Source organism: Ranitomeya imitator, chromosome 2 (assembly GCF_032444005.1).
Source record: "Ranitomeya imitator isolate aRanImi1 chromosome 2, aRanImi1.pri, whole genome shotgun sequence".
Taxonomy (NCBI): domain Eukaryota; kingdom Metazoa; phylum Chordata; class Amphibia; order Anura; family Dendrobatidae; genus Ranitomeya; species Ranitomeya imitator.
The window spans coordinates 775611867-775638175 of NC_091283.1; the positions used below are offsets into that span (position 1 = coordinate 775611867).

Below are 26309 nucleotides of genomic sequence, written 5' to 3' on the forward strand. Positions count from 1 at the left end.
AGCCGTGACTGGCGTAAGGGGCCCGGTGAGCAGAGGGGGCCCGCATCGGGCTCACCGGGCCCCTACCGGCAGCCGCAGGCTGAACCGGGCCCTTAGCGGCGGCCGGCGCTGCAGCTGTACGCTATTGACATGCGGGCCCGCGCCCGCACGTCAATAGTTAACAGCCGCCAGCCGCAGCGTGCAGGTCGCCGGCGTCTGACGTCATTGTCAGTCGCCGGCGAGTGCACAGTGCAGCTGCGTGGAGAGAGGAGCGCGGCAGGTAAGTAGAACTTTTTTTTTTTTCTATTAAGAGCGGCGATCGGGGGGGGGGGGGGTGTTTGGGCAGAAGGCTGGACACAGAGGGGGCAGAAGGCAGCTGGACACAGGGGGGCAGTAAAGCTGGACACAGAGGGGGCAGTAGGCAGCTGGACACGGGGGCAGAAGGCAGCTGGACACAGGGGGGCAGAAGGCAGCTGGACACAGGGGGGCAGTAAAGCTGGACACAGAGGGGGCAGTAGGCAGCTGGACACAGGGGGGCAGAAGGCAGCTGGACACAGGGGGGCAGAAGGCAGCTGGACACAGGGGGGCAGTAAAGCTGGACACAGAGGGGGCAGAAGGCAGCTGGACACAGGGGGGCAGAAGGCAGCTGGACACAGAGGGGGCAGAAGGCAGCTGGACACAGGGGGGCAGAAGGCAGCTGGACACGGGGCAGAAGGCAGCTGGACACAGGGGGGCAGTAAAGCTGGACACAGGGGGGCAGAAGGCAGCTGGACACAGAGGGGGCAGAAGGCAGCTGGACACAGGGGGGCAGAAGGCAGCTGGACACAGGGGGGCAGAAGGCAGCTGGACACAGAGGGGGCAGAAGGCAGCTGGACACAGGGGGGAAGTAAAGCTGGACACAGGGGGGCAGAAGGCAGCTGGACACAGAGGGGGCAGAAGGCAGCTGGACACAGGGGGGCAGAAGGCAGCTGGACACAGAGGGGGCAGAAGGCAGCTGGACACAGGGGGGCAGAAGGCAGCTGGACACAGAGGGGGCAGAAGGCAGCTGGACACAGAGGGGGCAGAAGGCAGCTGGACACAGAGGGGGCAGAAGGTCGCTGGACACGGGGGCAGAAGGCCTCTGGACACGGGGGCAGAAGGCCGCTGGACACAGGGGGGCAGTAAAGCTGGACACAGAGGGGGCAGAAGGCAGCTGGACACAGAGGGGGCACAAGGCAGCTGGACACGGGGGCAGAAGGCCGCTGGACACGGGGGGGCAGTAAAGCTGGACACAGAGGGGGCAGAAAGCTGGACACATGGGGGGCAGAAAGCTGGACACGGGGCAGAGTGCTGGACAGAGATGGGGCAGAGTGCTGGACAGAGATGGTGCAGAGTGCTGGGCAGAGTGCTGGACAGAGATGGGGCAGAGTGCTGGACAGAGATGGGGCAGAGTGCTGGACAGAGATGGGGCAGAGTGCTGGACAGAGATGGGGCAGAGTGCTGGACAGAGATGGGGCAGAGTGCTGGACAGAGATGGGGCAGAGTGCTGGACAGAGATGGGGCAGAGTGCTGGACAGAGATGGTGCAGGATTGGAAACAGATGGGGCAGGATGGATACGATGGAGACAGATGGGGCAGGATGGGGAGATCATATGGGGTAGAATGGATACTCATGAGGGCAGGATGAGAGAACATATGGCTGGAGCCTGAAATGAGACACACGGTGGCCAGGATGGCGAATATTACCATAGGGACTAATTAAGGGATATTATTATTGCAGTGATGTATTTATTTTATTTTTTGAGTATACTGTTTTAAATGGGGGGGCGGTCCTGTTACTGTGTAGAGTGATACTATGTTGCCTTCTTCATGTGGTGTAATGTAGAAGTTGGGAAAATTAAGTAATGTGTTCTACAAGCGGAACTCGAGATAACTGTTTTATTTCCTGCAGAGACGAGTCCTGGCTGGATAAAGTGATGGCGGTCTGTGCTGGATGAAAGATGAAGGACTTCACCTAGAGACGTCACTGGTGAGTCAGTGTTACCTATACACTTACACTATACACTGTATACTATATACAGAGGTCCTGTGTACAATGTCACCAGTGATCACTGTATTATCTATACATTATATACAGAGCTCCTGTGTGTAATGTCACCAGTGATCACTGTATTACCTGTACACAGACACTGCTTACTAATTACAGATCTCCTGTGCATAATGGCACTGATGGTGATAGTATTGTGGTTTTTTTTTGTATTACTGATCAGTATTGTAGTATTCAGTCATTGTTGGTAATATGTGGTCTGGTCATGATGTGGAGGTAATATGTGGTCTGGTCATGGTGTAGCGGTATTTGTTCCTTGTATTTTATATTATTCGATCACTGTGGTGGTAATATGTCATCTGGTCATAGTGTTGTGGTATTTGTTCCTTGTATGTAGTATTATAGGTCATTTTAAAAATTGAAAAATAAATAAAAATATACCTAAATTGTATTGCATATTTTAACAAATATTTAGTAGGTTACAGTAGAGTAGGGCCCGGCCAAAAGTGTCTACCTTGTTGTGGTGGCGGCTTAAAAAATCTTTTGGCCAAAACAAAAGCTGCCGGCTATATGTGTGATCTGGTGATGGGAACTGTCAATGTGTGATAGGTGAGAAGTGGAGATTTTCCAAGAGATAGCGGTGGGACTGTGGACAGTTCGTGGGGTGGAGCCTGGAGGCGGGGCTGGGGTGGAGCCTGGGCGGAGTTTCAAGGGGGCCCCGAAAATTTTGCCAGTATGGGGCCCCGAAATTTCTAGTGGCAGCCCTGGCCATATGACTGAAGCAACTCTACATTGTGTTTCTACTTTTTGTCTTTAAACCTGATGTAATGAATAAAAAGATGACGTTTCAAACTATCTGGTACTTTGGCCTTTAGTCTAGAGAAGTCATTTAAAGTCATTCTGGATGTCACATTCTCAGCACTGATTAGTAAGAAAATGACTGCAATAAAAGTAAAGTACAGTTTTGCTATCAAGTATTTATTGTTTCTCTGCACCTAAATGAACTAACTTTGCAAATTACCTTAATTATTATTTTTTATTTTATTTTATTAGAAGTGGTCTGGTGTCTACTGCTCTGAGACTTAGCAGTCTCCATGGTAACAGACTACAAACAGACTCTGTGTAGTCTGACCCTGTGGTCATATTGCTGTTCATCTTGTGCTCACTTCTTGCTAATCTACCAAATGTTTACATAAGATTTCTATTTAGGTAAAATGTGCAAAGTTGCTTTATTTTTTACTTTTGAACAATAAAGTTGGACCTTCCCGTTAAGTGTTGCACACTAAGAGAACATGTCGATAAATATATTGTGTAACTCAGAACTGACATAATAAAGGAATTCCTAGTTTAAGTTGAACGTTACGTAAAAGGGGGTATCTGGTACAATTATTTTTTTTTTGTTTTGCTATGGGTCTAAGAACTAACAGGGAGATAGTTGCCAACTACCTACTGTACCTTTTCTGCCTACTGCCGATCTCTGCTGGCAAAGAGAAAATAAAATGCTCGTGTGTGTGATCCTGTGTCGTCTATGAGAGAGCTGCTGCCAGACTTCTCTGCCAGTGACTTTTTTAGCGAAACGATCAGCCATTGAAATTGAAGAAGCCCAGCTTTTCCCCTCGCCTGTCATCTGTTGTGGGGAGAGTTGGGTGGGTCCCATACACATTACACTGTTGGACAAATTTGGCTGGTTCATCTGACATTAGTCTTTAGTCTATTGTGTATGGGGGTCTTAAAGAATCTGTCAGCATAGAACGACCGATCGCACCAAGTATGAACGCTCGGTGCACCATTGGCGTTGCCAAACATTTAAATGCTTTATATAATCGCCAAAAGTATTGTTATTCCTCCCGTACTCGCATAGGACTGCTTATTCAGAAGTTTCCTTGAAAGTACGGTTACTCTTTTATTTTTACACACAGAGCCATTATCAGGAATGACTTGTGGGTAGAATGAGTTTTCATGATTAGATTGTGTGTTGGTCGGGTTACTGCTATTTCGGCTGATGCCGGAGTGTAATACTAATAACTGGAGGTGAAGAGGAATGACGCAGATGCTGATATACACAGTGGGGGTTCACAATATTATTGTGTAGATAACAGAGTTGACAACTGGATTTTTTTCTGGACTATTTCCCAAAAATGATGAACCAAAATTATTTTTTCATGGACAAAATGAAAAGTCATAATGCGTAGCAAAGGTTAGGTGACTCTGACTCTGTCCAGGAATTCACAGTCGGTTGGCAAAACTGTCAGATCCATGTCCATGTGTGTATGTCTGAATATGGACGAGCACTTGACACATAACAGGTGTCACAACGCCGAAGTAATTGCAGGTGGTTATCTGGGCACGGTGGCTCAGTGGGTAGCACAGCAGCCTTGCAGCGCTGAGGTTCAAATCCAACCAAGGACAACATCTGCAAGGAGTTTGTATGTTCTCCCCGTGTTTGCGGGGGTTTCCTCCGGGTTCTCCAGGTTTCCTCCACACTCCAACGACATACTGATAGGGAATTAGATTGTGAGCCCCAATGGGGACAGTGCCGATAGCGTCTGTAGAGCGCTGCGGAATTAATGGCGCTTTATAAGTGAGTAAATATCTACGGGAAGTGGACAGAAATTCATCATTTTCTTGGTATTTATGCTTTGAAATCTGTAAACTGTACATGAAATGTGCTAACAAGTTGAGTCATTCAGGTTCACTCTATAGAGAAGCGTCCTGACCTTTTTATTAAAAGTCCTTAAAGGGAATGTGAATGTGAGAATGACTGCTCAAACCAAGTGCAGGTGCTTGGTGCACGGCCTGGCCAAACATTTAAGTGCACCTTTCCTGCTTGATTTCTCTCCATCTCTGACCTTCTCCAGCGCTATGAAGCCAGGGCTTTCAAAGAAGAAGGTGGGAGTGGAGATAGAGGGGAAAAAAAGCAGGGGGAAGGTGTACCTAATGATTGGCCATGCCACGGTGCACCAAGCACCTGTACTTGGTTTCAAAAGCCTTTCAGTGCTGACAGAGTCCCTTTAATGGGGCAGATATCACCTTTAATGGCTTAGGAGTTAAACAAAAAAAAAAAGGGTCTATTTCCTTATTCTTCTGTCTAGAAGGTGATCTGATGTCAATGGGAAGAACTTGGCTCTGCCCCATCTAAATCAAACGAGAATAATGGACCAGGCTGATATCATGTGGCATGGCTATTTTTCTGCATTTTGGACAGCTGCTTTGTGTGGTGGTCACTGTCAGGTCCCACAGTGCAGTTTAGGGTCTTGTCCTTCCAGAGTTTATTTTACTCACCAACATAGAGAGAGGGAGGGAATCTGAGAATCTGGAGAAAACTCAGAGGGACATAAAACTCCTTGCAGATGTCATTCTCGGTGGGATTTAAAATCAGGACCCCAGCGCTGAAAGCAACAGTGCTGACCACTGAGCCACCATGCTGACCACTGAGCCACCGTGCTGACCACTGAGCCACCGTGCTGACCACTGAGCCACCGTGCTGACCACTGAGCCACCGTGCTGACCACTGAGCCACCGTGCTGACCACTGAGCCACCGTGCTGACCACTGAGCCACCGTGCTGACCACTGAGCCACCGTGCTGACCACTGAGCCACCGTGCTGACCACTGAGCCACCGTGCTGACCACTGAGCCACCGTGCTGGCCGGTTAGAAGCATGTATAATGCTGATAGAATCCAGCAGGCCTAGTTTTACATTTGATAGTAAATTGGCTACATTTCGACACCATGATCCGTCTTGTTGACCTCATGAGAGAATATGTGACGCTCAGTGGTTACATAGCTGGAGGTTTTGCAGCAGGTGTATGCCGCGCGAGGCCGGGAGAGCCGCCCTGCTATTCCGGTTATGGGTTATTCACTCTTCAGGGGACGAGGCCGGCTATTGCGACAGCTCATTTATTCTGAGCCCCAGGAGAAATTGCCGTATGGCTTCCATTATTTGTGTCGGTATTTGCATCCTGTATTTATTTTCGGACCAGTATATTTGCCTCCAAATAATAGAGGACTTCTGTAGACTTTCTCATTCACTACAGACTCTTCTCATATTCGTTCCTTCTAAGCAGGATTGTCAGCGCGAAGATGAAAGTCTGGTTAACTGAATCATCTATGTGGAATGAGTTTTGTGCATTTGCTGAAAACACATCTGCTCCTCGGATCGTAGCCAAAGTTTATTACGGATGTGAAGCACTAAATTCATACATTAAAGGGGCTGTCCAGTGTCCGCAAGCAGAAAAACTGCTGAAATAATGATATATACTAACCTTCTGTCCCATCTCCATGTCTCCCATTCACCCCAATGGTGTACTGAGCACATTGACTGCAGAGGTCACCGCCCTTGTACTACATGTAAACCCTGCAGCCAATCACTGACCTGAACAGTATCTTGCCATATACCGCTGATGCCAGTGATTGGCTGCAGGGACGCATGAGCTGACATCTGTAGCCAGTATGACCACACAGTGTGCAGATAATACTACCATACATTGCCCACCCTGCCATATTTCATACATTCCCTTTAAATGGTAGTATAACGTATCGCTGATATTATTTATAATTAAACTATACACTGAAATATGTTCTTTTTATCAGTTTTTATTTTCCAATTTGTTTCCTATGTTCTGTATATCGTTATGGGGCAGCCATCTTGCCTGAGCCGCTGGTGACAGCATTTAGGGATATGCTTTTACTACAGCCACATGAACTATAGACCGCAATAGACAGAATCTCACTTATTGCCTCCCGTTTGATGGATTTCTAGGCACGCAGTGTGATTTTGTAGTACAGAGGTCATTGTGCAGGGAGGAGGAGGAAGCGAGCTGTGACCATCACTTACTGTGGATGCTGTGATTATGTTATTGATATATTATAGGTGTTATCTTTGTATTGTAATCCTGTGCCGATATTTAGATGGCTAAGTACAGACCCCTTCTTAAATGCAAACGTGTCCCATTGAAAAAATTAAAGAAATAAACCATATACTTACATTACCCCCGGACCAGCCCCGATGTTGGTTATGTCATGTAAGCACCGCGGCCTATCAGCGCCCACTGAGGGGCTGCTGCGCTCATACTCACCTTGCCACTCATACAAAAGGAAGGACATGCTAATGATCGGAGATCACCAAAAAACATATTAAATACAATATTTTGTTTGAGTATACAAACAGGGCACATTGAAAAACATTTAAAACCAATAATGCTCACCTTGCTGAAACAGTTTTGTCACAGTCACAGCGCCAGCATCTCTGAAACGGTGCTGGCCTGAGAGGTGAGTATGTAGTGTTATTATTTTACATGGGACACTGTTGCATTTAAAGAAGCACTCCTCCTCCCATCAAAGTATTTATCCTCTTAATATATGGCACTCACCATATTCTATAGCACTGGGTACTTGCAATTGCTCATTTTGTCTTTCTACCCAGCTAATTCTTCTGTTTTCTATTAGGTCTATGACATTAGGTGATTAAAACAGATTAGCTGAATCCTTCTAAGCTCTATGTAGAAACAGGAGGTCAATTTTCCCTGTACGAGTCATCACTCACTGCAAAAGTCAATGTCAGTGGGGAGGAAGGAGCAGAAGAACTATACTATATTTTTAGCATAAGATATTTGTTAGTATTATTATTACACCTACTACATATTGGGATAGGATCTTGGAGATTGGGATACCCCTTTTAATGTTACAGTTTTGTGGGGTGGGGTTGCATAGTCAGCTAAGCGATGGGGTGCTAACTGTAATACAGGTGTTGGTATACCGTGGTGGCGCGCTTGGCTAATTGCAGCATACTTAGGAGAGACTTTCCTTCTGCTATTTGGTGTATATAGACCATAAAGTATTAATGACATGCATATTCCATATTGAGCCAATACCCCCCACCAAATTCATCCAACTTTATCTTCTGCTGCATTATAAATGGCCGCTCCACCGTTTTATGACGCACCTTGAATAACCCAAACCTCAAACAAATAAATGTACTGTATAAATATTTTCTAAATCTCACTCCGTCCCAAAATTCCTTTTCCGCCTTGTTCTGCGAGTGTCTGTGTTGACTTGGGCCTTCGGCTTCTTTTAATCTGCCCCGATCTGTGCAGATTGGTCAGGACCACATAGCTGTACTATTTGTTTGGAGTGATGGAAGAGCCAGCAGCGGGAGGTCGTGGGAATTCTGGTTTCTTCACACAACGATTCCCTATTCGAGCCTCAGAGCGGTGCGGCTTCAGATTATACGCCCCGGCCTCTAATTGTCACATGTGTTTTCTTTCCTGCCGTGTAATTTGACAGGAATAAAATGACAGGTTTCAGAACGGGGAGTCTGCAGCACAATCCTACCACACAGGAGAGACCTCAGCGCTGCCTGGCTACTTACCAGATTAGCAGCCTGATTGTGGGTATGTTAAGGCCTAGAGCGCTATCATGTTCTCACAGCTGAAGGCTTCAGACGGAGCAACCTGGAGACATTTAGACCAGTCATTTCTTTTTGTTGCAAAAGCAAAATAATACAAGAAAATATAGATTAATATATGTATTAATACTGATGGCGCCTATATGGCTGCACAATGACAAAACCCTGTACCATCGTTGTACTTTTTATACTTTTAGTATGTGTACAGACACACCAATTTAAAAGCCTGTGAGTCAATTAGATATTAAAAAAGTGATCTGTGTAGAACAGGAAATCTGGAAGGAATAGTGAAGTACTAGGCCTAGTGTGAAAATTCCAAGATTTCTGAATGTTTTTTTTTTCTTTAATATTCATAGCTATATGTAAGCTTAAAAGTAACATTTTTTTTCAAAAATACATTTAAAGGGAACCTGTCACCCCCAAAATCGATGGTGAGGTAAGCTCACCGTCATCAGGGGCTTATCTACAGCATTCTGTAATGCTGTAGATAAGCCGTAGATAAGCCCCCGATGTTACCTGAAAGAGGAGAAAAAGAGGTTAGATTATACTCACCCAGGGGCCGTCCCGCTGCGGTCCGATCAAATGGGTGTCTCAGGTCCGCTTCGGCGCCTCCTATCTTCATTCCATGACATCCTCTTCTGGTCTTCACGTTGCAGCTCCGGCAGTCACAGGCGCTGGGCCTCTCTGACCTTTCCGGCGCCTGCGCACTGCAGTACTTTGCTCTGACCTTTCAACAGGGCAGACAAAGTACGCCTGCGCCCGAGCCGCGGCGTGAAGACCAGAAGGGGACGTCATGGAATGAAGATGGGAGGCGCTGTTCCAGACCTGAGACACCCATCGGAGCAGGACTGCCCCTGGGTGAGTATAATCTAACCTCTTTTTCTCCTCTTTCAGGTAACATCGACTGCTTATCTACAGCATTACAGAATGCTGTAGATAAGCCCCTGATGACAGTGAGCTTACCTCACCATCGATTTTGGGGGTGACAGGTTCCCTTTAACATACAATAAAGAGGTCATTTTCTGATGACATTGCTTCATTATTCATTGCAGAAGACCTCGGTGCTTCAATGAAGCGCAGTGCAGCCTATGGCTTGGCCTCATAAGGCTTCTTTCACACTTCCGTCGGTACGGGGCCGTCACAAAGCGTTGGCGCAATGTACCGACGGACAGTGGTGATTTTCTGGACAACATGGGCAGTGGACGCAGTGTTTCAACGCGTCCGCTGCCCATAGTAAACTCCCAGGGAGGAGGGGGTGGAGTTACGGCCACACATGCGCAGTTTAAAATGCAGGACACGATGTACGAAAAAATGTTCCCTTGAACGTTTTTTCGCGTTGACGGTCTGCCAAATACCGACGCATCCAGTGCACGATGGACGCGCACATTTGCAGGATGCGTTTTTTCCCAAAACTATGCATTGTGAAGTATCTTAAAAGACGGAAGTGTGACAGAAGCCTAAGAGACTGTGTTTTTTCTATACACAGTGATGGTGTTGCTTTGTATAATCGTAGGTTCAAGTCCTCTAAGGGGGGTACCAAATAAAGATGGAAAAAGAATGTTTTTAAAAAATATATAAAAGTTAAAATCCCCCCACTTATCCCACATTAAAGATACAGAAATATAGATTATCAAAATTGGGGTTTGGCATTTTGTGACTTTACTCCAAAAAATGCAATAAGAAGCCATCTACTTGTCATATCTACTCCAAAATAGTATCAATAAGAATGGCTCAGTGCTCAAAACACAAACCCCCACTCAGCCCTATTGACCGAAAAACAAAATGTTGTGGATCTCAGAAAATGGTGATAGGAGCAATTTTTTTTTTTAAAGGAAAAATAATAATAGAAAAAAGCTTATGGCTCTTAAAAGAAGGGGAGGAAAAAAACTGAAGCCCCAAAATGGGGAAATTGCCATATCGGGGAGGGGGAAAATGGACCCTATCTTCCACTCTGTTTGCTGAGCAGCTGATGAATTAGTTGCCCCCTGTATCCAGTCCCCTAGTTTTCGTGGCTTTGGTGACTGACAGGCTCTTCTAGAATACACTGCAGTGTTAGTTCGGGGTTCCCAGAGAAGCCGCTCCATAAAGGGCACACACCCTGGTGTAACACTGTGCATTGTGTATCACACCCAATTCTAACAGGAATTGGGAGGGAACAGGAAGCGTATGGAGTTGCACGACCTTTACAAGCCATTACATACAGAAGACACAAATCTATATGTCTGCAGACATGAACTTTGTTATTAGTTCTGCAATGCTATAAGGAGTGGTCGCCCACCCGATGCTGAAGGCGAACATTCACATTCCTGATAAATCCACTGACAATCTATAAATATGGATGTGAAGCTCTTCTGGGAGATGGTTATGCGGCCAAACCCACGATCCGAAAACATGGAGTGTTACTGCAGGAACTCCTTTCACTTTTTCCTTTTTGATCTTCCCATATACACAAGGTAGGGTTCAGCCAACAGATGTTCGCCCTTAGTGCACCATTAGCACGCATGCCTGGCTCATGTGTATGTCCATGGTGTTTCAAGAGGATAAACTGCTACCAGACAGCCCCGGTGCCACTCATCCCTGCAGAAGACAAATGATAAAATCCAACCTGTGTAGCATAGGACTAACTAGAATACATGGCAAAACGAGATGGACCCGACCGTATAGTACCAGCAAGCTGAAGCAGCACTTTTCCATGGATTGTTGTTTATGTCTATAAGCTTCTTAAGTTTAAAATAATAAACTCTGCTTTATTCTCCTCGGCTGAGTGATCATAACGTTTCAAACCTCCTGGCAGCGGCTTCCCTGAAATCACATGGGTCGGCCATTGAACTACCGACAGCCCAATCCTAATCTCCCCAGATGTTATCTGTTAATGGAAGAACTCAGAAGCCCCCATACATTTCAGCTGGTAGACCAGTTAAGCCAAAATCCGCCATCTTTCTTCCATTGTTTATAGGCACACTTATACCCATGCTGTCTAATGCTTTTTCTCCTGAAGGCAGAATCTACGACTGTGACCCCCAAACTGTCTTTAGAGCTACATTCAGCTGTGAAAAAGGATCGTACACCACATCCAGAGCTCCAATAGTGACCTCCAGCTCCTGCCTCCATGCAGTAGTGACACCCAGAGGCCTTATTATCTGTAGGATCACAGCCATAACTTCCCATCAGAAATCTCACCAAAGCATTATACTTGCACTAGATGGTGGCCCGATTCTAACGCATCGGGTATTCTAGAATATGCATGTCCACGTAGTATATTGCCCAGCCACATAGTATATTGCCCAGCCATGTAGTATATTGCCCAGCCACATAGTATATTGCCCAGCCACGTAGTATATTGCCCAGTCACGTAGTATATTGCCCAGCCACGTAGTATATTGCCCAGCCACGTAGTATATGGCGGATTTTGGCTTAACTGGTCTACCAGCTGAATTGTTTGGGGGCTTCTGAGTTCTCCCAGTGACAGATAACATCTGGGGAGATTAGGATTGGGCTGTCGGTAGTTCAATGGCCGACCCATGTGATTTCAGGGAAGCCGCTGCCAGGAGGTTTGAAACGTTATGATCACATAGTATATTGCCCAGCCACATAGTATATTGCCCAGCCACGTAGTATATTGCCCAGCCACGTAGTATATTGCCCAGCCACGTAGTATATTGCCCAGTCATGTAGTATATTGCCCAGCCTCGTAGTATATTGCCCAGCCACGTAGTATATGGCGGATTTTGGCTTAACTGGTCTACCAGCTGAATTGTTTGGGGGCTTCTGAGCTCTCCCATTGACAGATAACATCTGGGGAGATTAGGATTGGGCTGTCGGTAGTTCAATGGCCGACCCATGTGATTTCAGGGAAGCCGCTGCCAGGAGGTTTGAAACGTTATGATCACGTAGTATATTGCCCAGCCACGTAGTATATTGCCCAGCCACGTAGTATATTGCCCAGTCACGTAGTATATTGCCCAGTGACGTATATTGCCCAGCCATGTAGTATATTGGCCAGCCACGTAGTATATTGCCCAGCCACGTAGTATATTGCCCAGCCACGTAGTATATTGCCCAGCCACGTAGTATATTGCCCAGCCACGTAGTGTATTGCCCAGCCACGGAGTATATTGCCCAGTCACGGAGTATATTGCCCAGTGACGTATATTGCCTAGCCACGTAGTATATTGCCCAGCCACGTAGTATATTGCCCAGCCACGTAGAATATTTCCCAGTGACATAGTATTCAGCACAGAGCCACGTAGTATATTGCCCAGCCACGTAGTATATTGCCCAGCCACGTAGTATATTGCCCAGCCACGTAGTATATTGCCCAGTGACGTATATTGCCTAGCCACGTAGTATATTGCCCAGCCACGTAGTATATTGGCCAGTCACGTAGTATATTGACCAGCCACGTAGTATATTGCCCAGCCACGTAGTATATTGCCCAGCCACGTAGTATTTTGGCCAGCCACGTAGAATATTGCCCAGTGACATAGTATACAGCACAGAGCCACGTAGTATATTGCCCAGCCACGTAGTATATTGCCCAGCCACGTAGTATATTGCCCAGCCACGTAGTATATTGCCCAGCCACGTAGTGTATTGCCCAGCCACGGAGTATATTGCCCAGTCACGTAGTATATTGCCCAGTGACATAGTATGTTGCCCAGTGATTTAGTATATTGCCCAGCCACGTAGTATATTGCCCAGCCACGTAGTATATTGCCCAGCCACGTAGTATATTGCCCAGCCACGTAGTATATTGCCCAGCCACGTATTATATTGCCCAGTGACGTAGTATACAGCACAGAGCCACGTAGTATATTGCACAGCGACGTAGTATACAGCACAGAGCCATGTAGTATATATTGCCCAGCCACATAGTATATTGGCCAGTCACGTTGTATATTGCCCAGTCACGTAGTATATTGCCCAGTGACAGCGTATACAGCACAGAGCCACGTAGTATATTGCCCAGCCACATATGTCACAGGTTAAAAAATAAAAAATAAACATATACTCACCTTCCGAGGGAGCCCTTGTAGTCATGTCGCCTGTGTGCGTTGCACTCGGCCGCTACTGGTCCCAGGGTTGGTAGCGCAGGACCCGTGATGACGCCGCGGTCACATGACCGTGACATCATGGCAGATCCTTGTCGCATACCATCCTTGCCACCAGAACCTGCCGCTTGCATGGAGAGGTTACCGGAGCGTCACGAGGAGCAGGAAAGGCGGCGGAAGGTGAGTATATAATCATTTTTTATTATTTTTAACATTAGATCCTTTTACTATTGACTCTGCATAGGCAGCATCAATGGTAAAAAGTTGGGGACCCACAGGGTTAATAGGAGCGGTAACAGAGTTTCGTTACCCGCGGCATAACGCGGTCTGTTACCGCTGGCATTAACTCTGTGTGAGCGGTGACTGCGGGGAGTATGGAGCGGGCATCGGGCGCTGACTGCAGGGGAGTAGGGAGGGACTAATTGGACTATAGACGTCGCTGATTGGTCGCGGCAGCCATGACAGGCAGCTGGCAAGACCAATCAGCGACTTGGATTCCACAACAGACAGAGGCCGCGACTAATGAATATCCGGGACAGACCCAAAGACGAAAGTGACCCTTAGACAATTATGTAGTAGATTTAGTGGTTCCAACCTTACCTTGATTCTTTGTTCATGCATCAGGCACTCCCACCATACTATCACATCCAGCTTCAAGCACCCCCTCTATCTGGCTATATCATCCTATGTGAAGCACTTATTTATCTCACCAGGCCCATAAGCCAGTATACGTTCAATCTGGTCTGATCTTCTGTGCTGGTCTACTCACAAAAGTCACCATCTGGAGACCTGCTCTTCATAGCTGTTTGCTAGACCTGGTGCTAATGCAACAAATTGGCTGACATCTGCATGCTGCACATTATGGTCCCTCGAGCCGCACATTATGGTCCCTCGAGCCGCACATTATGGTCCCTGGAGCTGCACTTCATGATCCCACGAGCCGCACATTATGGTCCCTCGAGCCGCACATTATGGTTCCTCGAGCCGCACTTCATGGTCCCTCAAGCCGCACATTATGGTTCCTCGAGCCGCACATTATGGTCCCTCGAGCCGCACATTATGGTTCCTCGAGCCGCACTTCATGGTCCCTCAAGCCGCACTTCATGGTCCCTCAAGCCGCACTTCATGGTCCCTCGAGCCGCACTTCATGGTCCCTCGAGCCGCACTTTATGGTCCCACGAGCCGCACTTCATGGTCACTTGAGCCACACTTCATGGTTCCTCGAGCCCACTTCATGGTCCCTGGAGCCGCACTTCATGGTCCCTGGAGCCGCACTTCATGGTCCCTGGAGCCGCACTTCAAGGTCCCTCGAGCCGCACTTCACGGTCCCTCGAGCCGCACTTCATGGTCCCTCGAGCCGCACTTCATGGTCCCTCGAGCCGCACTTCATGGTCCCTCGAGCCGCACTTCATGGTCCCTCGAGCCGCACTTCATGGTCCCTCGAGCCGCACTTCATGGTCCCTCGAGCCGCACGTGGCTCTGAAGCCACGGGTTGGGAATTCCTAATTTAGGACATTTTTCCAAGCTGTTGGTCTCCTCTGATGCCATTCAGAAGTGACAGGCAGAAACAAATTGCTAAAAAACTGTAATTATTCTTTAGTTTTGAGGATAGATTTTCGGAGGAACTGTCAGCAGAATCCGTGCACAAAAGACTGCAGACTTCACCGACAGTGCTGTAAGGACTTTGCTAAATAGATGAGTTTGGTTTCCTTCATAGGGGTGATGAGTAGCTGCTAGATATATCTAAAAGCAAAGCTAATCCAAAACTAGATTAAACACAAAAATGCAGTGTTACAGTTTATCACGCTCCCAGCAAACGTTTGGCAACAGGGCAATAGCTACCTATAACTTATTACAGTGAAAATCACAAAGGAGAAATAAAACATGGGTGGATATTATTATTCTGACACCTATTTTCTCCAGCAACCCGTCCAATATTTATGACCGAAATGTTAATTTATTGGGATTGCTTTGCTGAATAAATGTATTCTTCATTTCTAGTACAAGAGTGTCAGATTTTAATTTTTACATGGTTATTATTACCATTATTGCTTCCTATTATTACACATACAGAGTTTGTCTCCTAGATCCAACATCCAGTGATAGAACTAAAAGTATGAGTGACAACCCCTGGCATCAATATTGGTTGTCGCCCAGGGGGACTCAAGACTCACATTTATGGTTATTTCTTTACTTATTAGGATGCACTGCCCTTTATGATGATGTGGTTGCATACAGTATATATTTACATGTATATATCCATATTCAGTATGGTTTTCTTCTTTATCTAGAGTAAAGCACCAGGACAACGAGCACAACATGGATTTAAAAAGAACAAGGAACAGACTGTGAGAATCATTAGAAGTAAGTGTTTAGTATCCGTATGTGCGTATATATAAACCTGATCAATACCTATCCAGAATGTCGGCCAGCCTTCTTTCCCCCAATACTAAATTATGGCTAGGTCATGTTCAGGAAAGCAAGATGTAAGAGTATGTGCACACGTAGTTGGAACCTCTGCGGAATTTTATGCACCTGTTTTGAGAAATCCGCAGGTAAAAAGCACTGCACAAAGAATTGACATGCTGCGGAATAAACAACGCTACGTTTCCGCACGGTATTTTCCGCGGCATGTGCGCTGTGGATTTTGTTTTCCATAGGTTTACATGGTACTGTAAACTCAGGGAAAACAGCTGCGAATCAGCAGCGTCAAAACCGCTGCGGATTCGCAGCAAAATCCGCAACGTGGCTCATAGCCTAAGGCTGCCACTAGTCATGTGGTTCTACACAATGGCACAGGTTCACAGTACTGGCACTGTGTAGAAATGGCAAATGCCTGAAAGTTCCATTATAGGAAGGATTTATGTCACAGAATCATAATGCCCAGCAGAGGGTCAGTGGCAGGGGGTGCTGGTAAAGCTAATTATTGGATTCAGACCTCAATAACAACAACATCTTACTCATTTTTGACAAATGGAAGGTTTACTAGCCAAAATTATGAAACATGCAAATATTTTGTACATGCATCAGACATCTGATGGTGTGGTTGGACTTGGACCCCGGTGGACACCAAGTACCACGCCAGGACAAACCATAGAGCCTCAGCAGCTGAACCCCTAAGGGGTGGTAGAAAGCAGACATGGACTCGGAGAGTCAGGACGGCCAGGAACAGGATAGCAGGAGGATGGATACTGCACGACTGGTAGACAGGACAGGTACTGGAACACAGGAACCGATGGGGCAGGTTACAGGAACACAGGATGTACAGGTGCAGGATCACAGGAGCTGGTTCAGACTGGACGTATGAGGAAGGCAGTCACCGGGATGGACTAGGCGGGTCAGGATCAGGACTTGGCATAGGCAGGATGGGGTCAGGAGCAGGCACAGACAGGAGGGGCAAGATCAGGTACAGACAGGATGGACCGGATCAGGAACAGGGAACATGGGTACAGGGAAATTGCAACTTAGACAGACGTGTAAACAATAATGGACTAAACTTGCTAAGGTATCTCCCTATTGGGGAGGGTTCCTTAAGTAGCTGATGTCTCCCAGCCATTGGCTGGGGACATTTTCAGAAACATGTGGTTGTGCTGTCCCTTTAAGAAGCAGGTAGCACGTGAACCATAAGCATACTCCCAGGAGACCTGCGTGCTGTGCGAAGGTCCTGAGAGGAAGCAGATGCTACGGGAGCAGTGCATGAGGGTAAGTGAACACGCCGGATGGGGACTTATGCAGTGACACCGGGGCTGTCCTATCACACAGACAGTGACCGGGGAGCCACATGTGGTTCTTGGTCTGTGGGATAGTAAAATAACTGACTTCTCCTTTGTTTTTATTTTAATGCTATAATTGGTTCTAAAGACAAATGAAACGTAAAATAATAGAAAGCAGCAGCAATTTTGTCTGGCCCATTTTTATTTTTTTGTGAAATTAAGTAATTTGCCTTTTTTCCTCTGTTTTGTTGTGTTGTTCCAATACACACAAAGGAAATAAACGAGTATATGAAAACCTGTTCAGCACGGGGACTCAGTGGTTAACACTGCAGCCTTGCAGCCTTGGGGTCTGGAGTTCAAATCCCACCAAGGACAACATCAGCAAGGAGTTTGTTTATTTTCCTTGTGTTTGCGTGGGCTTCCTCCGGGTTCTCCAATTTCCTACCACACTCCAAGACAAACTGATAGGGAATGTAGACTGTGAGCCTCAATGGGGACAGTGATGATAATGTCAGTAAAGCGCTGTGGAATTAATGGCGGTATAATTAGTGAGTAAAATAAATAAATAATTACAAACATTTTCTGGGAGAAATACTGTACTTCATTTTATGGACTAATTTCTAGGGTGAATCTTGTCCATGACTGTATAATTCAGCAAAGTACACTACCATTCAAAAGTTACCTCCACCATGCTTGACAGATGGCGTCAGGCACTCTTCCAGCATCTTTTCAGTTGTTCTGTGTCTCACAAATAATAATAATAATAATAATTTTTATTTATATAGCGCCAACATATTCCGCAGCGCTTTACAAATTATAGAGGGGACTTGTACAGACAATAGACATTACAGCATAACAGAAATATAGTTCAATACAGATACCAGGAGGAATGAGGGCCCTGCTGCTCGCAAGCTTACAGACTATGAGGAAAAGGGGAGACACGAGAGGTGGATGGTAACAATTGCTTTAGTTATTCGGACCGGCCATAGTGTAAAGCTCGGGTGTTCATGTAAAGCTGCATGAACCAGTTAACTGCCTAAGTATGTAGCAGTACAGACACAGAGGGCTATTAACTGCATAAAGTGAATGAGAACATGATGCGAGGAACCTGATTTTTTTTTTTTTTTTTATAAATACGCCACACAGGGATCGTTAGGTTAATGCATTGAAACGGTAGGCCAGTCTGAACAAATGAGTTTTTAGGGTACACTTAAAACTGTGGGGATTGGGGATTAATCGTATTAACCTAGGTAGTGCATTCCAAAGAATCGGCGCATCACGTGTAAAGTCTTGGAGACGGGAGTGGGAGGTTCTGATTATTGAGGATGCTAACCTGAGGTCATTAGCAGAACGGAGGGCACGGGTAGGGTGGTAGACTGAGACCAGAGAGGAGATGTAGGGTGGTGCTGAGCCATGGAATGCTTTGTGGATGAGGGTAGAAGTTTTGTACTGGATTCTGGAGTGGATGGGTAACCAGTGTAATGACTGGCACAAGGTAGAGGAAAGGTTCTTCTGTGTGATCCAAACACCTCAAACTTGGATTTGTCTGTCCATAACACTTTTTTCCAATCTTCCTCTGTCCAATGTCTGTGTTCTTTTGCCCATATTAATCTTTTCCTTTTATTAGCCAGTCTCAGATATAGCTTTTTCTGTGCCACTCTGCCCTGAAGGTCAGCATGCCGGAGTCGCCTCTTCACTGTAGATGTTGACACTGGCATTTTGCGTGTACTATTTAACCCTGCTGTTCTGTTCGGTCTGGGGAGACCTATTTTGAACTTTGGTATTTTTTGGGGTGTTCAAGATGCGGTTCTGAAACTTGTGGTTGATTGACTTAAATGAGGATGGGTCGGTCGGCCACGGGTTTCAGAGCCGCATCTTGAATATTTTAAAGAATATTGAAGTTCAAAGTCGGTCATTTTTGACCAACAGAACAGCAGGGTTAATGAAGCAGCCAGTTGAGGGCCTGTGAGGCATCGATTTCTCAAACTACAGACTCTAATGTACTTGTCTTGTTGCTCAGTTGTGCAGCGGGGCCTCCCACTTCTCTTTCTACTCTGGTTAGAACCTGTTTGTGCTCTCCTTTGAAGGGAGTAGTACACATCGTTGTAGGAAATCTTCAGTTTCTTGGCAACATCGCATGGAATAGCCTTCATTTCTAAGAACAAGAATAGACTATCGAGTTTAACATGAAAGTTCTTTTTTTCTGGCCATTTTGAGAGTTTAATGGAACCAACAAATGTAATGCTCCAGATTCTCAACTAGCTCAAAGGAAGGTCAGGTTTATAGGTTCTCTAATCAGCCAAACTGTTTTCAGTTGTGCTAACATACTTGCACAAGGGTTTTCAAGGGTATTCTAACCACCCATTAGCTTTCTTACACAGTTAGCAAACACACAGTAACAGAAGAACACTGGAGTGATGGTTGTTGGAAATGGGCCTCTGTACACCTATGAAGATATTGCATTACAAACCAGACGTTTGCAGCTAGAATGGTCATTTATAACATTATCAATGTATAGAGTATATTTCTGAATCATTTAATGTTAGCTTCATTGGAAAAAAAAATGTGCTTTTCTTTCAAAAATAAGGAAATTTCTAAGTGACCCTAAACTTTTGAACGACAGTGTATATTGTAGTATGGCTATTCCCCCTTGCAGTATTATAGCAATTCCCCCTTGCCATAGTACAGCCTATCACCCTTTGCCGAAGTATAGCCGTTTCTCCCATTACAGTAGTATAGCCTTTCCCACTTTGCAGTAGTATAGCCTTTCCCCCTTTGTGGTAGTAAGCCCTTTGCAGTAGTATAGCCCTTTCCCCCTTTGCAGTAGTATTGCCCTTTCTCCCATTTAAGTGGTATAGCCTTTCCCCCTTGCAGTAGTATAGCCTTACCTCCTTGCAGTAGTATAGCCTTTTTCCCTTTGCAGTAGTATAGCCCTTTCCTTGCAGTAGTATAGCCTTCCCCCCTTGCAGTAGTATAGCCTTTCCCCCTTTACTGTAGAATAGCCCTCCCCCCTTTCAGTAGTATAGCCTTTCCCCCTTACAGTAGTATAGCCTTCCCCCCCTTGCAGAAGTATCGCCTTTCCCCCCTTGCAGTAGTATAGCCCTTTTCCCCTTTGCAGTAGTATAGCCCTTTCCTTGCAGTAGTATAGCCTTCCCCCCTTGCAGTAGTTTAGCCTTTCCCCCTTTCCTGTAGTATAGCCCTTTCCCCCCTTGCAGTAGTATAGCCTTTCCCCCTTGCAGTAGTATAGCCCTTTTCCCCTTTGCAATAATATAGCCCTTTTCCCCTTTGCAATAGTATAGCCCTTTCCTTGCAGTATTATAGCCTTCCCCCTTGGAGTAGTATGGCCCTTTTCCCCCCTTGCAGTAATATAGCCTTTCCACCCTTGTAGTAGTATAGCCTTTCCCCCTTGCAGTAGTATAGCCTTTCCCCCTTTGCTGCAGTATAGCCCTTTTCCCCCCTTGCAGTAGTATTGCCTTTCCCCCTTTTAGTAGTATAGCCTCTCCCCCTTTGCTGTAGTATAGCCCTTTTTCCCCCTAGCAGTAGTATAGCTTTTCCCCCTTGTAGTAGTATAGCCTTTCCCCCTTTGCTGTTGTATAGCCCTTTTCTCCCCTTGCAGTAGTATAGCCTTTCCCCTTGTAGTAGTATCGTCTTTCCCCCTTGCAGTAGTATCGCCTTTCCCCCTTGCAGTAGTATAGCCTTCCCCCCTTGCAGTAGTATAGCCTTTCCCCCTTTGCAATAGTATAGCCCTTTCCTTGCAGTAGTATAGCCTTCCCCCCCTTCCAGTAATATAGCATTCCCCCCTTGCAGTATTATAGCCTTCCCCCCTTGCAGTAGTATAGCCTTTCCCCCTTGTAGTAGTATAGCCTTTCCCCCTTGCAGTAGTATAGCCTTTCCCCCTTGCAGTAGTATAGCCTTTCCCCCTTGCAGTAGTATAGCCTTTCCCCCTTGCAGTAGTATAGCCTTTCCCCCTTGCAGTAGTATAGCCTTTCCCCCTTGCAGTAGTATAGCCTTCCCCCCTTCCAGTAATATAGCATTCCCCCCTTGCAGTATTATAGCCTTCCCCCCTTGCAGTAGTATAGCCTTTCCCCCTTGTAGTAGTATAGCCTTTCCCCCTTGCAGTAGTATAGCCTTTCCCCCTTGCAGTAGTATAGCCCTTTTCCCCCTTGCAGTAGTATAGCCTTTCCCTCTTGTAGTAGTATAGCCTTTCCCTCTTGCAGTAGTATAGCCTTTCCCCCTTTGCTGTAGTATAGCCCTTTTCCCCCCTTGCAGTAGTATCGCCTTTCCCCCTTGCAGTAGTATAGCCTTTCCCCCTTGCAGTAGTATAGCCTTCTTCCCCTTGCAGTAGTATCGCTTTCCCCCTTGCAGTAGTATAGCCTTTCCCCCTTGCATTAGTATCGCCTTTCCCCCTTGCATTAGTATCGCCTTTCCCCCTTGCAGTAGTATCGCCTTTCCCCCTTGCAGTAGTATAGCCTTTCCCCCTTGCAATAGTATAGCCTTCCCCCCCTTGCAGTAGTATCGCCTTTCCCCCTTGCAGTAGTATAGCCTTTCCCCCTTGCAGTAGTATAGCCTTTCCCCCTTGCAGTAGTATCGCCTTTTCCCCTTGCACTAGGATAGCCCTTTTCGCTTTTCCTCCCTTGCAGTAGTATAGCCCTTTTCCCCCCTTGCAGTAGTATAGCCTTTCCCCCTTGTAGTAGTATAGCCTTTCCCCCTTGCAGTAGTATAGCCTTTCCCCCTTTGCTGTAGTATAGCCTTTCCCCTTGCAGTAGTATAGGCTGCCCCCCTTGCAGTCAGTGTGGTGACTTTCGCTTCTGGGCTTTTTCTTGTCCTTTATAAAGTTCATTGCGATTTGTAGTAAAGCGGTTTCTCCCTGTGACGTCTACATAGCTGTGGTTTAGAGCAAAAAGTCAATGATTTGCTTTGTATGAGAATAATATGTTGTATGATTGCTTGTTATGTTACATTGCTGCTTTCATTTCTTGGCCTCTTCAGTTTTCTAACCTGCTGGAAATTGTCTTATATCCTTCTCAGTAATTCACGTCACAAGGACAAGGCCATAGCCTTCGGTAGTGAAGAATGGGTTCCAGTATGTAATGTGTTTTTTTTTTGGCCACTATTTACATTCAGCAGATTAATTAATAATATGCAAATGAATTTTAGTGGTGTTTCTTGACTAATTAGACATTTTGGTGACAGCAGTGAGAGGATGTGTAAAATACAGGTTTTCATGTCCTTTTCTCTAGGTGCTGGTTTGGATCCCATCTAAAAAATCTGCATAAGGGTCCGTTTAGACAATACGACCAACGATCAGTAAACCTTTATTGATCTACAGTTGTTTAAACTGAATCTTTTAGCAGGTTTTTGCTACTTCATCTGAGAGCAGTATAATATAGGAGCATAGAGTCTGATTCCAGGAGTTTGTCACTTACTGGACTGTGTTGTAGTTTCAATACAATCAGTGTTTTATCAGCAGGGGATTATTACTGCCTGACTAGGTGTCATGTGCACAGTAGTCCAGCTAACCCCGCCCCCACCAGCAGCTTGCTGACAATGTACAGGGTGGAGCGCGGTAATTTGCTGATTTGGGAATGAAATAAAAAAATTATGATCATTAGAAAAATTTATTTTATATTTTAATTATACTGAACAGTAATGGAATTTTTAAATTACATGGTTTTAAATAGTGTATCTGGCAAATGTCGACCTTCGCTATCCACACACTGCTGCATACGTTTTCTGAAGTTTTCATGAACTCTAACAAGCATGTCCACTGGTATTCTGCCAATTTCAGCTTCAATATTGTTCCTTAGGTCTTCCAAGGTTTTGGGACGGTTGATATACACCTTAGACTTCAGGTAACCCCAAAGGAAAAAAATCGCATGGTAACCCTCGCTGTGTGTGCAGTGGCACCATCCTGTTGGAACCATGTATCCTCTAGTTCCATTGCCTCAAGAGCCGGCTGAAAATAATCCTGTATCATAGACAAGTACCGTTCGGAGTTCACAGTTATGGCACGACCACTATCCTGAAAAAAGTAAGGACCAATGATGCCTACTCGTGATATGGCGCACCACACAGTGACGCGGTCCGAATGCAGAGGTCTCTCGTGAACTTCTCTGGGGTTTGTTTCACTCCAGTAACGCATATTTTGTTTGTTTACACACCCACTGAGGTGAAAATGTGCCTCATCAGAAAAAAACACAATTGCGTCACGGGGTATCGTTGCTAACATGTCTTCACAAGAGGTCCGCCGTGTCAAATAGTCCCATGCTGACAAATGTTGGACCACGCACATTTTATACGGGTGAAAATTCAGTTCATCATGAAGAATCCGGTGGAGAGAACGTCTTGAAATGCCAAGAGCAAATGATTGCTTCCGAGCAGAGCGTTTCGGAGATTGCAGTACTGCTGCTCTAACTCTCTCGATGTTTTGTGGTGTTGTAATCCTTCTCTCAGGTCCCCTTCGTACACATGACACATTCCCTGCTGTTCTGAATGCATTCACCCAATTTACAATTGATTGCCGTCCAGGAACACGTCCGCGTGGAGGAACAGCGAATTGTAAACAAAAAGCACGCTGCACTGCAATGATCGAGTGGGCATTTGAAAAATACGCTTAAACACAAAATGACCTCTCCTCACGTGTCCACTGCATGATGGCAACTGAAAGGCAGAGGAATACAAATCTCCCATCAGCCACTGTAAGCCACACCCACTCTTCCCTCTCTTCGACCGACAGTGCCGCCACAGCATGCAGTGCAAAAAAGCAAATTACCGCGCTCCACCCTGTACATGTAACGGACTGGGTGGTAGAACCACTGTGCCGTGATCAGAGAAGAGCTTAGAGGGGCATAACTAGGTGCCTCACCAAATCCGACCTCGAATGCATGGCGGCTGGCGATCCCACAATCCGAGAAGGGACGATGGAGACTGAACCAGGTGCTACACCAGGACTGACTTCTAGTAGATGACAGCTGACCCCAAGGAACAGCAAGCAGGAATGTCCAGAAATCGTAGATTTAGCAAGTACTAGGTGGCACTGCTGGTATAGTGACTGGCATGACAGACACACAAACAGGCGAGTACTGATGGGCACGACTGGTATCCAGGCGGTAGGTGCAGGTGGGCACGGCTCATAGGCAGGCGAACTGATGCACAGGACAGGTATATTGGGATATGAGCACTGGGACCTGAGAACTAGCAAACGTGGTAGAAACAAACTACAACATTGCACAGGCGCCTCCATGCAGGTGCCTTAAATTGTACCTGTCTCCCAGCCTTTGGCTGGGGACACTTTAGGACGGTGTGCTCCTTATAAGAAGGAGGAAGCGTGTGCATGCCCTAAGCACAGTGCCAGGGAATCTGTGTGCTGTGCGTGTACCCCGGACCCTCTCTCTCTTTCCCCTCTCTTTTCTCTCTCTCCTCTTCTCTCTTTGTCTCCTCTCTCTCTCTCTCTTGAATTCTGTTTCTTTAAAGGGAACCTGTCACCCCGTTTTTTCAGTAGGAGATAAAAATACCGTTAAATAGGGCCTGAGCTGTGCTTTACAATAGGGTATTTTTTGTCCCCTGATTCCCTAGCTATGCTGCCGAAATACCTTACAAAAGTGGCCTTTTTCGCCTGTCAATCAGGCTGGTCAGGTCGGATGGGCGTTGTCACAGCGCTGTTTCTCCCCCACATCTTGCTTATGTTCCCGTTGGTGGCGTAGTGCTTCTCGCATGCGCAAGTGCCGAATGCACTGCGCAGCTGTAGAAAAAGAGCGCGCTCGCCGCTATTCAGCGGTTTCTCGGTGGGCGCGGCCATCTTCCTGAGGCCGCGCGTGCGCAGATGGAGTCTCCTGCTTCCCGGGGCTTCAGGAAAATGGCCGCGGGATGCCGCGCGTGCGTAGATGGACATCCCGCGGCCATTTTCCTGAAGCCCCGGGAAGCAGGAGACTCCATCTGCGCACGCGCGGCCTCAGGAAGATGGCCGCGCCCACCGAGAAACCGCTGAATAGCGGCGAGCGCGCTCTTTTTCTACATCTGCGCAGTGCATTCGGCACTTGCGCATGCGAGAAGCACTACGCCACCAACGGGAACATAAGCAAGATGTGGGGGAGAAACAGCGCTGTGACAACGCCCATCCGACCTGACCAGCCTGATTGACAGGCGAAAAAGGCCACTTTTGTAAGGTATTTCGGCAGCATAGGTAGGGAATCAGGGGACAAAAAATACCCTATTGTAAAGCACAGCTCAGGCCCTATTTAACGGTATTTTTATCTCCTACTGAAAAAACGGGGTGACAGGTTCCCTTTAAATTCCGGCTGCAGCTACTTCAACAGATCCGTAAAAAAAATGGATTCAGTGCATCAGTTTTTTACAAGCAGCACAGGATCCGTCTTTTCAAGACTTTGACGGATTGTGACTGATTCTAAAAAACGGATGTGTGAAAGAGGCCTTAGTGACACATTGCTGGAATCAGAGTCTCAGCCTCTACATCATACTACTATCAGATTACATAGCAAAAATTTGCTGTCGGATTTCCTTAAACATGTTGCTCATTCATTGGGCAGTCGGTAGCTTGTGTACACTGCAAGATAATTATGAAATGAGCGTTAGAAAGCTTATTTACAATTGTCTTTCAGTGTAAATGCAGCTTAAATCGAGACCAGAATGTAGAAGCACCCTTCCTGATGGAATCTGCAAATATTGGAACCATTTTTTTTGGCTGAAAATTGGATATGCATATTACCCCTACATGGATTAGTTTATTGGGGGGCTAACCCATGCTAATAAATCTGCTGCCAAAATCCCAAGATCTGTTCCATGATGTAACCCTGGTAAATGCAGGTACGTTTTTCAACATTCTAGCCTTAAAGGAGTCCGCCCATAAACCCCATTTTCGTGTACCTGTTATAAAACGTAGTCTTAGTTAATAGAAAGGTGGCCCTCTGCTCAGGATCTTTATCTCTTGGCTGAATTGAAGAGCTGTTGCAAAAAGCGTCTGTGTATGTTTGGAAGATCTGACCTGCATCACGCAGACTAATTATTAATTTGGATAGTCGCTGTGTACTTCATACGTTTTCATATTGGTGGTGCTGCAGGGGCATTGTACTGCCGAGATTCACTCAAGAAAACGGCTCATGTGGGGGGTCGACAGGT

General features: G+C 46.3%; 1 protein-coding gene across 2 annotated transcripts in view; it reads left to right on the forward strand.

Annotated features, from left to right (window-relative positions):
- SGMS1 (sphingomyelin synthase 1) overlaps positions 1-26309 on the forward strand; it is a 384726-nt gene that overhangs the window by 164967 nt on the left and 193450 nt on the right. The window contains exon 3 of one of the 2 annotated variants that reach the window (XM_069753528.1): positions 15755-15825. The gene's annotated coding sequence lies outside the window, so the exon portion shown is untranslated. Of the gene's footprint in view, positions 1-15754; positions 15826-17122; positions 17164-26309 lie in introns of those variants that run through there. The other variant, XM_069753531.1, reaches the window with a different exon arrangement.